This window comes from Rattus norvegicus, chromosome 2, assembly GCF_021556685.1.
Source record: "Rattus norvegicus strain SHRSP/BbbUtx chromosome 2, alternate assembly SHRSP_T2T, whole genome shotgun sequence".
Lineage (NCBI taxonomy): Eukaryota > Metazoa > Chordata > Mammalia > Rodentia > Muridae > Rattus > Rattus norvegicus.
The window spans coordinates 219,931,269-219,940,000 of NC_141535.1; the positions used below are offsets into that span (position 1 = coordinate 219,931,269).

The following is an 8,732-nucleotide window of genomic DNA, read 5'->3' on the forward strand; positions in this document are numbered from 1 at the left end:
CCGCCTGTCTCCCAGACAGCTAGCTTCACCTCGCTGTGTGCGGGCACCGGGGATGGGGAGGGGAGGTCTCCGGACAGAGGTGGGGATTCTGCAGGCCGTCCTCGGGACACATTTTCTTTGCCTGCCAGAGCCCAGGGCTCTTTGAAAAGAAAGTAATATCAAACAAAATCAAGCGATGTAAAAGCTTTCTGCGGGCTCTGGGCCCCAGGTGAATCTTCATTCCCAGGGCTTCACCAGCCGCAGGCCCTCAGGTCCCTACTGAAATCCAGAAATGGAGTCAGTTGACCTCGTCTGACGGAGTAGTGTCTTAGCGTTTCTAAGACAAAAGGGTGGATCCCGTCTGAGACTGCTGGGCCGCCCTTCCAGGCTCCGGCTTCCCAGTGCGGAGGTTCCCAGGCTTCGATCACCTTCTCCAGCATAGCTGAACTGGTTGCCAATTATCAAAGGCCCTTGGGGCAGCTGGGCAGGACCTTTTGGACCTTGGAGTTCCTTTGCGCCTGGCCCACCGAGCTTGGCTTCTCGGGTCGTCCAGATGCCGCGGTTCCACCTGAGCGTGTCCTCAAAAGCAGCAGCTCCTCCTAGGGCCGCTAGATCCGGTGGCTCGGTACAGCCCAGCTCTGTGACTGTCCACCGATCCCCGAAGCCTCTTTATCTTAATGTTCTGGCTTTTTTGTTTTATTGTTTTATTTGTTTTTGTTTTGGGCTGGAGGTTAGGCGCAAGGGGCGGTGGTAATAGGTCGGACCTCCCTTTAATCTACCCATGCTTTTCTGATACAGTAGGAGAATATGAAACCCCGCGGGCCACTTATACAAGTCCAGGTCCTCTCTATTGGGACTCAGCGTGATTTCCGTGTCTGTCTCATAACATCTGACCTAATCAGCAGCTGGACAAACTCTCTTGATTCCTCCCCCACGACCGCAGCCAGTATTCCCGAATGCGGAATCCAACACCCTTATCTGGGACAGTTCAGATGGACGCAGGGTCCAGCAGTGGAGTTGTGTGGACCCTAGAGCTTGAGCCCCTGGGTGGCCCTACAAGCGCTGATAGGGACCGGGACAGCCAGTCAGGGCGCGACCTTGCAGCAGCTATCCCAGAGACTGCAGTCCCTAGGCAGTAGGGGCCCTCCTCCCCTTCGCATCCCTTCTCACCCTCTCCTGGCCTCTGCTTCTTCGCTCCGAGCGGCCATATACCTTGAGTGGGTCACCCCTGCTTGCTTCCTTCAAGATGCCTCAAGCCCGGGGGTTGAATATTAACCGGCCAGAGCTATAGAGTGAGGTAAAACATTACATATAAAAATGAATCATCTATCCGATCCCAGAAGAGAAGACCTATAGCTAGCCTTGAATCTAGAAAAGATCTGGCACGTCCGTCCCGTGTCCCTACTCCACTGACTGCTTCTACCCACGGACCATTCTGCCTCAGGTGGCCAGGAGCAGATCCTGGATACCCAATCATTCCCCTCGCGGAGCCTGTGGTTAATTGATGGTTTCAAACACAAGCTAAAGTCCTTTAGAGAAAGGTCGGGGACAGCATTTCATCTCTTATAAGAACTGGTGGAGACAGCCTTTAATCTAAGAGAGCCTTCTGGCCTCAGGGTGAAGGAGGAAACACCCCCACCCCCCTGCACTGTCTCCTCTGGCATTGCTGAGAGGCTAGGCTGAGTGGGTAGCTGGTGGCAGACAGAGTCAGGAGCCTGAGCCTGGAGAGAGGCCAGTCATGGGTGGCTACAAGCTAATGGGGCTGTCCTGGGCTGAGTACCCTGGCCTGAGGACCTCAGGAAACTATTCCTACTGGTCCCCACTTCTCATCCCTCTGCCTCCTACTTCACCTCTTTTTCCTCAGACCTATTTGTAGCTATTAACAAAAACTGTAACAATGTTCTACTCAGAGTTAGCAGGTAGGCCCAAGTGTCCAGTCACTCAGAATTCACCAAAAGATAACAGGGATTGAAAGAGGAATGAGGGATCATGTACCTTCTCACTTCGGTGACCTTACCTGGGAAACACTAGTGACAGTCACTCACTGTTCCCAAGACAGTGATGTGGTTTCTTTCTCTGATCCTCTCTTCCCTTCCCCCACTGGGGAAAAAAATGATAAGGTGGTTGCTCATTAGAGAAAGATGTAATGCAACATGAAGCTCCCACACATTGCCCACAAGCTGAAGGGAATGCCCCTGCCTCCTAACAAAATGGAATCATTTCTCCGGCAACATACTTCTCTGATTTAAAATGAGGTGCCCGGCTTGTAGTAATTATTCAGCCCCTTTGACAACCACCATTTTCCTTAACTTGGACCCTGCTTCTGATTGGTTCCCTGACACAGCCTTATTTTCACTGACAGTGCTTACTACTCTCAGTGAAAGTTTTCTACTGAGAGGGGGGGTCCCCAAAAAAGTGGTTTTGGTGGTTTGCCTGTCTAGTTAGAACCCTGAACCACTGAATAGCCTCGGGTCCCCTCTTAAACTCCTTCAAAGGCAGCTACTTCTTCCCGGTGCTCCCAGCCTGGAGACTTAGGGACCCTAAGTATTTCAGGAAAGGTTTGGAGTCTGGCAGCAGAGGCAGGAGAACAGGAGAATAGGACTTTTGGGACGCTCAGCAGGTGTGTTCTGAGTCCCGGGTACAAGTACTAATTGGATGTCACCATTCACTTAGTTCTTAGGGAACAAGGCTTGAGTTTAAGATGTGGTTACGCACTTAATCTCGTCCTCTCCTGGCTTGTCACTGCTCATACTTCATTGCACACAGTGTCCCGTGTCGTTCCAGCACAGCGGTGACAGCCCAACTTTGTCATCGTCCAATTCTGTGCCACACCACTTCTCCAAGAAAAACAGAATCGACTCAAATGTTCCACTGCTTTGCTCCAGGAGACAATGAACACAGCAAAGCAAGTAAATAAAAAGAGGTTTGGGTCGTGCTCTCCGATGCCCTTCTCAGTGTGAATGTGAGACTCAGAAACAGACCGGGAAGGGTATTTACTCTTCAAGGTACCCAGTGCCTGGGGAAGGGGAATTATGAAGAGTCTAATAGCCTCAAACTATCTTCTTCCTCACCAAACTACCATGCTATCTGACACTCTGGATCTATTTGTGTCCCTGGTAACAGTGGGTTTGACTGACAGGTCACAGACTGGAGGGCTTGGGTGACTGAAAACAAGTTTGACAAGAAAGGAATCTGGGTGGGGTGCCACCATAGAGGTGGAGAGAGGATGGGGCTACAGTTCCAGGAGCAGTTTGGCAGCCCCAGGCTCTGCTGAATCCTGATTTACACAAAACTCTTCCTCAAAGAATAGCTAGCAGTACAGTGTCAGGGAGGAGGGAAATTTCAACTTCTGTCTTTGCCTTTCCCGTCTCTTTGTTTCCCATTCCCTTCTATCCTGTTCAACCTCAGCACAATGTCCCCAGTCTTTGGGCACTCCTGGTTTATCCTCGGCTTGTCTTCTCTTTTAAATCAAGCATTGGATTACTTTCAGTTCTTTTTTTTTTTCCTGTATAAAAAGCTGTTTCGTGCAACTAAGAGTCTACTTGTAAACCCTTTGTAGTCAAGAACATGAAGTGTTTGTGCGAGCCACAGAGGTTTCCAGGTGAGCAGGCACTACACACTCTACCTTTGTCTTTTCAGAGGGACCACACCTGTTCTTTAGCGAAGCTCACTTGCACGCTGAATATCCTGGGCAGTCATGAGTACAGTCCTTTCAGAGGACAGCCAGACCCTTGGAATGGCCGTCAAAATCATTTATACCTTTGGCCTTCATTTTACCTTCTTCACTTAATACAGTAACAAAAAAAAAAAAAACAATATGAGTTTGTGTGTGTCAGTATACATGTGTACACATGTGTGTCTCATGTGTGTGGAAGCCAGAGGACAACTTAAGATCTACCATTTAGGAACTCGACCCAAATTAATTTAAAAAAAAAAATACCGTTAACATGTCTGCATTGTCACATCGCGTCACCTCATATATGTGGCGAAGGAGGACAACGTTTTAGAATCGGTTCTCTCCTTTTCTCTCTCTATCTTGTGGTGGGTTCCAGAAATCAACCTCAGCTGCACCCCTACACCTACATTTCACCAGGTTCTGGGTGTGCAACCCAGGCTTTCCTGTTGGCAAGGTGAGAACTTGGCTGACTGAGCCATCCCCCATTTTCTGTCCTACCTTGGAAGTGTCCTTCCTGGAGCTACCACCTGACTCGGAATACCTAAGTGTCTTTCAGGAAAGCATATGGCAGACCCTTCTTGGACTGATGTGACAGTCAGCTCCTCTGGCCATCTTCCCATCCAAAGGTCTTGTTTTGTAGGAGCGGATGGCTATTGGATAACCAGCAGCTTGTGGTGAGTCTTCTCTCTTCTGTGGTTGACACATCCTTTTGTGTCCATGCTGTAACTCTTTAGACTAGACCTGAGTGGGCAGGGACCCTTCCTCCACACGCAAGCTGCCCCATTCTCTCCCCCTCTGCTTGATCTCTTTTCTGCTTTTCTAATCTCCCCCAAAGTCTCAACAGATGTCGTTTTAAATCAGTCTGACCATCTTTTTGTTAAACCTAGTCTCTAGACAGTTACTGCTCTCATACTCAAAACTACCTTTGGCCATAATAACTCCTTTGGTGATTTCTAAATAGGGCATTTTATCGTGAGCTATTTTGGAGGTCATCTTTTTTTAGCTTTTTGTTGGAACTCGGCACAATACTTGATAAGTAGTAGATGTTCAATAAATGCCTATTGATCAAATGGTATAATTAAAACCTTCGTGTACAGAAATAAAACATCAAAGACATTAAAATCTATTTGGTTGGCATGAATTAAATCTCAAGATTAATTCTAATTAATTTTAAGCTTTTTTCTCAACAAATCAGACATGTAAAGGCGTTCTCTGGGAGTTTCACATTAATCTCTCCATCACCCTCATGACGTCAGAGTGTATTATGATGATGAGTCATGGTCTGGGTTCGTAAGATGCCAGACACACACTAGCACATTGACTTTATCAATAAAGATGTTTCTAGAAAAGTTAACTAGGGAAATAGGCTTGCTAAGTAGGTGGGAAAAGGAGTTACGGCTGGTTGGATGGGGGTCTCATGTTGGTAATCCTTAGGAGGATGAGGCTTGAGTGTTGCTACAAATTCAAATCTAGATTTGGCTATAAAAACGAGACCATGCCTTGAGATGAGAGGGATGAGAGGTATTGGGGTGGGGGAAACGGAGACAGAGGTACCAAGACTATATGTATATAACACGAGGAACAGGCGATACAAACATTCCAGCTTGTCTGGGATAGTTTGTCTAGCTAAGGAGCTAGAATAGTCAATCTTTGAAATTATTTTACTCTTTTACTGCTTTCACTGTTTACAATAGTATCAGTGCATATGGTGATTATCAAGAGTATAAAGATAATACTATCTTTCCATCAATTCTTTTTGTCTTTAGTGCTCTGAATGAGCCTGGGTTTCTTCCCCTTTTTCTTTTAAAATATGTATTTATTTGTTTGTTTGTTTGTTTGCTTGCTTGCTTATTATGAGTACACAATAGCTGTCTTCAGACACACCAGAGGAGGGCATCAGATCCCACTACAGATGGTTGTGAGCCACCATGTGGTTGCTGGGATTTGAACTCAGGACCTCTGGAAGAACAGTCAGTGCTCTTAACCACTGAGCCATCTCCCCAGCCCTTCCTCCTCTTAAAAAAAAGTATTTATTTACCTTATGTATGTGAGTGCCCAGTCTTCATGTACACCAGAATAGGGGATCAAATCCCATTACAGATGATTGTGAGCTATCATGTGGTTGCTGGGAATTGAACTCAGGACCTCTGGAAGAGCGGTCAGTGCTCTTAACTGCTGAGAGGTCTTGTCAGTCTCCAAGCTTTATTTCCTTTTATGTTTCTTGTCTTCCATTGAGCTGTCTTCCCAGACTTTGACTTTTCATTTTTATGATTAGAGACAAGAAAGTCTGGAGGAAAAAGCAACAAAGATATTTCACTCAATCAAAGTTTGATTAAAGTTGAAGACTAAACAAATTGTATTTTAATTTTTGGTAATATAAATATATATTATGTATAGTAAGATTGTAGGCTGTTGTTCTTTGCTATATTCTGTCTGTCTCTCCTTCCCTCTCTTCCTCCTCCTCCCCCTCCCCATGGCCCTCTCCCTCTCTCCTCCCACCTCTCTGGTATTGGCTGTTCTGGAACTTGCTGTATAGAACAGCTAACCTTGAATTCCAAAGTCCAGCCTGCCTCTGACTCCTGAATGAGAGGAAGCGAGTACATCCCCATGCCTGCCACCTCATGTATTTTTGATTCTCTTATTGGTGGCAAGATACTGCTTTGACCAAGTGTCATATGCATTTCACTTTCCAGAAGTTAACATGAACAGTAAATGACTCACCTTGCCAGGCACAGTGGGAACTTGGATGAAATGTTCATGAAGCTTTGACAACTCTTGGTTTTCACTAAATAAATAAACAAAAATATACATACAAGCAAACAAGTAAATGATGGGGTCCAGAGGTACAAAGAATTACAGTGACATGCCTCATGTCTAATAATGACTATCTTGGTCATGAACTGTCTTACACATCTCAGAGAGGAATCAGTGGTTGGTGGGTCAAAACCCAAAAGGAAAGTCATTAAAAAATCCTATAATTTTTTAAATTGTGAACTATTACCTTCTTGTTTGAGGAATTGATGTTGAGGAGGAATTTGCCCCAGATTGCTTGGTTGATCCACAGTATATTCACACCTAGAATAGAACTGTTGATTGTCAACATGACTGAACCAAGAGATTCCCAGTGCATGAACAAAGTGCACCTCTAAGAGGGTGTTTTCAGATAAGAGTAATTAAAGAGAAAGACCTATCCTGTTTGTAGATGGCCTTGTTCAATATAGCGAAGACCTAGATGAAATAAAAAAGATAGAAAAAAAAGCAGCAAACTAATCGGGACTCTCTCTCTCTCTCTCTCTCTCTCTCTCTCTCTCTCTCTCTCTCTCTCTCTCTCTCTGGCTCTATCTGCCTGTCTGTCTGTCTCAGTTTCTCTGCTCCTTGGTTGCCATGAGTTAAGCAGCCTATGCCGCATGCTCCCTCTCTGCCTCACTGTGGCCTAGCAGTACAAACAGCTAACCTCCAAAACCATGTGCTAACCCTCCTATTTCCTCTTTAAACTCTCTCTAAGCATTTGTCACAGTGAGGAAGAGCCCAGCACTCAACAAAAATTGGGCACTAAACAATCTCAACAACCTGAAGTTGTTACTGTTCTTCTGTATTACTTTTGATGGCATGATTGGAAAACAAAAAATGATGTCAAAAGTGATGTGAAAAATAACAGCACCCACTGTCTTCTAGGATGAATAGTGCTGGAAAAACAAGATAATTACACTTACTGAGTTGGAGATCAAGTTTTACTTTCTTGTGTATTTCAACACACATTTCTTAAGATAAAGCACTATACACAGATTCTTAAGACATTTTTTAAAAAGGTGTGTTTATTTTATGTATGTGAGTACACTGTAGCTGTCTTCAGACTCACCAAAAGAGGGCATCAGATGCCCATTACGTGATTGCTGGGAACTGAACTCAGGACCTCTGGAAGAGCAGTCAGTACTCTTAACTGGTGAGCCATTTCTCCAGCTCCCTCTTAAGACATTTTAACATGTGATGTTTTAGATATAATGGGGAAATCAGTATACTCCCCCAGACATCACTACAAATGATCTATCTATATCTATCTATCTATCTATCTATCTATCTATCTATCTATCTATCATCTACCTACTTATCTATCTACTTATCTATCTATCTACCTATCGATCTATCATTTATCTATGCACACATGTAATTATCTACACACACACACAATTCAGGTTATTCTTTGCTTTCATTTTGTATATTATGCCTGCCCTGCTCTCTTGCTCCTCCTCCCCATCTGCACTGTCCCTACTTAAGGCTATGCAAAGATCTTACTTAGCTTGCATATTCCTACTTCAGGAAAAGCCTCCCTAAAACTCTGTCAGTAAGTTGGGCCAGACCACCTCTCCTTTGTGCTTTCATGGTTCCACGTCTTGTTGGTATGATGAAATACACTGACAAAAGCAAGTTAGAGGAGAATGGACTTATTGAGCATACAGTTTTCTAGGTATCAGACCTTCATAATAGAGAAGTCATAGTGGTGGGGCTTTGAGAGAATTGCACGAATATTCCAACCACAGTCAAGAGCAGGACCCAGTGAATTAAGGCATGCTCAATTACACTCAGCTCTGGGCTTAGATTTTTCAAAACCTACTTTAATGAGGTTCATAAACACTTTAACCTCTCATCTAGCCCTCCATCCACCAGAGGTAGTGGAAAGGAAAGGTTAGCAGGGCAAGGGGGGATGTGGACCTGTTTATATATAGTTCTTTGAGGTGATTTCAATCTTTGTTTTCAGGATATCAGCAGCTCGGTTCACATGAATCAGCAGCAGTCGCTCGATCCACTCATGAACACCATTGCCAAGTCAGAAACTGCAGTTCAAGTCAGAATCAACTGCAATCTTCTGCCAATAATCAGCCTCAGTTTGCGGAAGTGAGGCAAGAAATATCAAAAGTTCTTTGGCATATTTCTGCCTATGACAGTCACGACAAATGATGATCTGTCAGGAGTGGCATAGCAAACCAATGCTACAGTGTCATCAGTGAGAAGACCAGTGTCAGCAAAGCCCGACGAAGACCATCAAAGTGTGGCAAGGTGAACCAATGCCACACTATCT

General features: G+C 44.9%; 1 long non-coding RNA gene across 2 annotated transcripts in view; it reads left to right on the plus strand.

Annotated features, from left to right (window-relative positions):
- Positions 1–8,732, plus strand: part of LOC147996537 (uncharacterized) — a 29,970-nt gene that overhangs the window by 2,578 nt on the left and 18,660 nt on the right. The window contains exons 2-3 of one of the 2 annotated variants that reach the window (XR_015672556.1): positions 4,202–4,329; positions 8,412–8,732. The exon at positions 8,412–8,732 is cut by the window's right edge and continues 1,166 nt beyond it. This is a non-coding gene — a long non-coding RNA (uncharacterized LOC147996537). Of the gene's footprint in view, positions 1–4,161; positions 4,330–8,411 lie in introns of those variants that run through there. The other variant, XR_015672555.1, reaches the window with a different exon arrangement.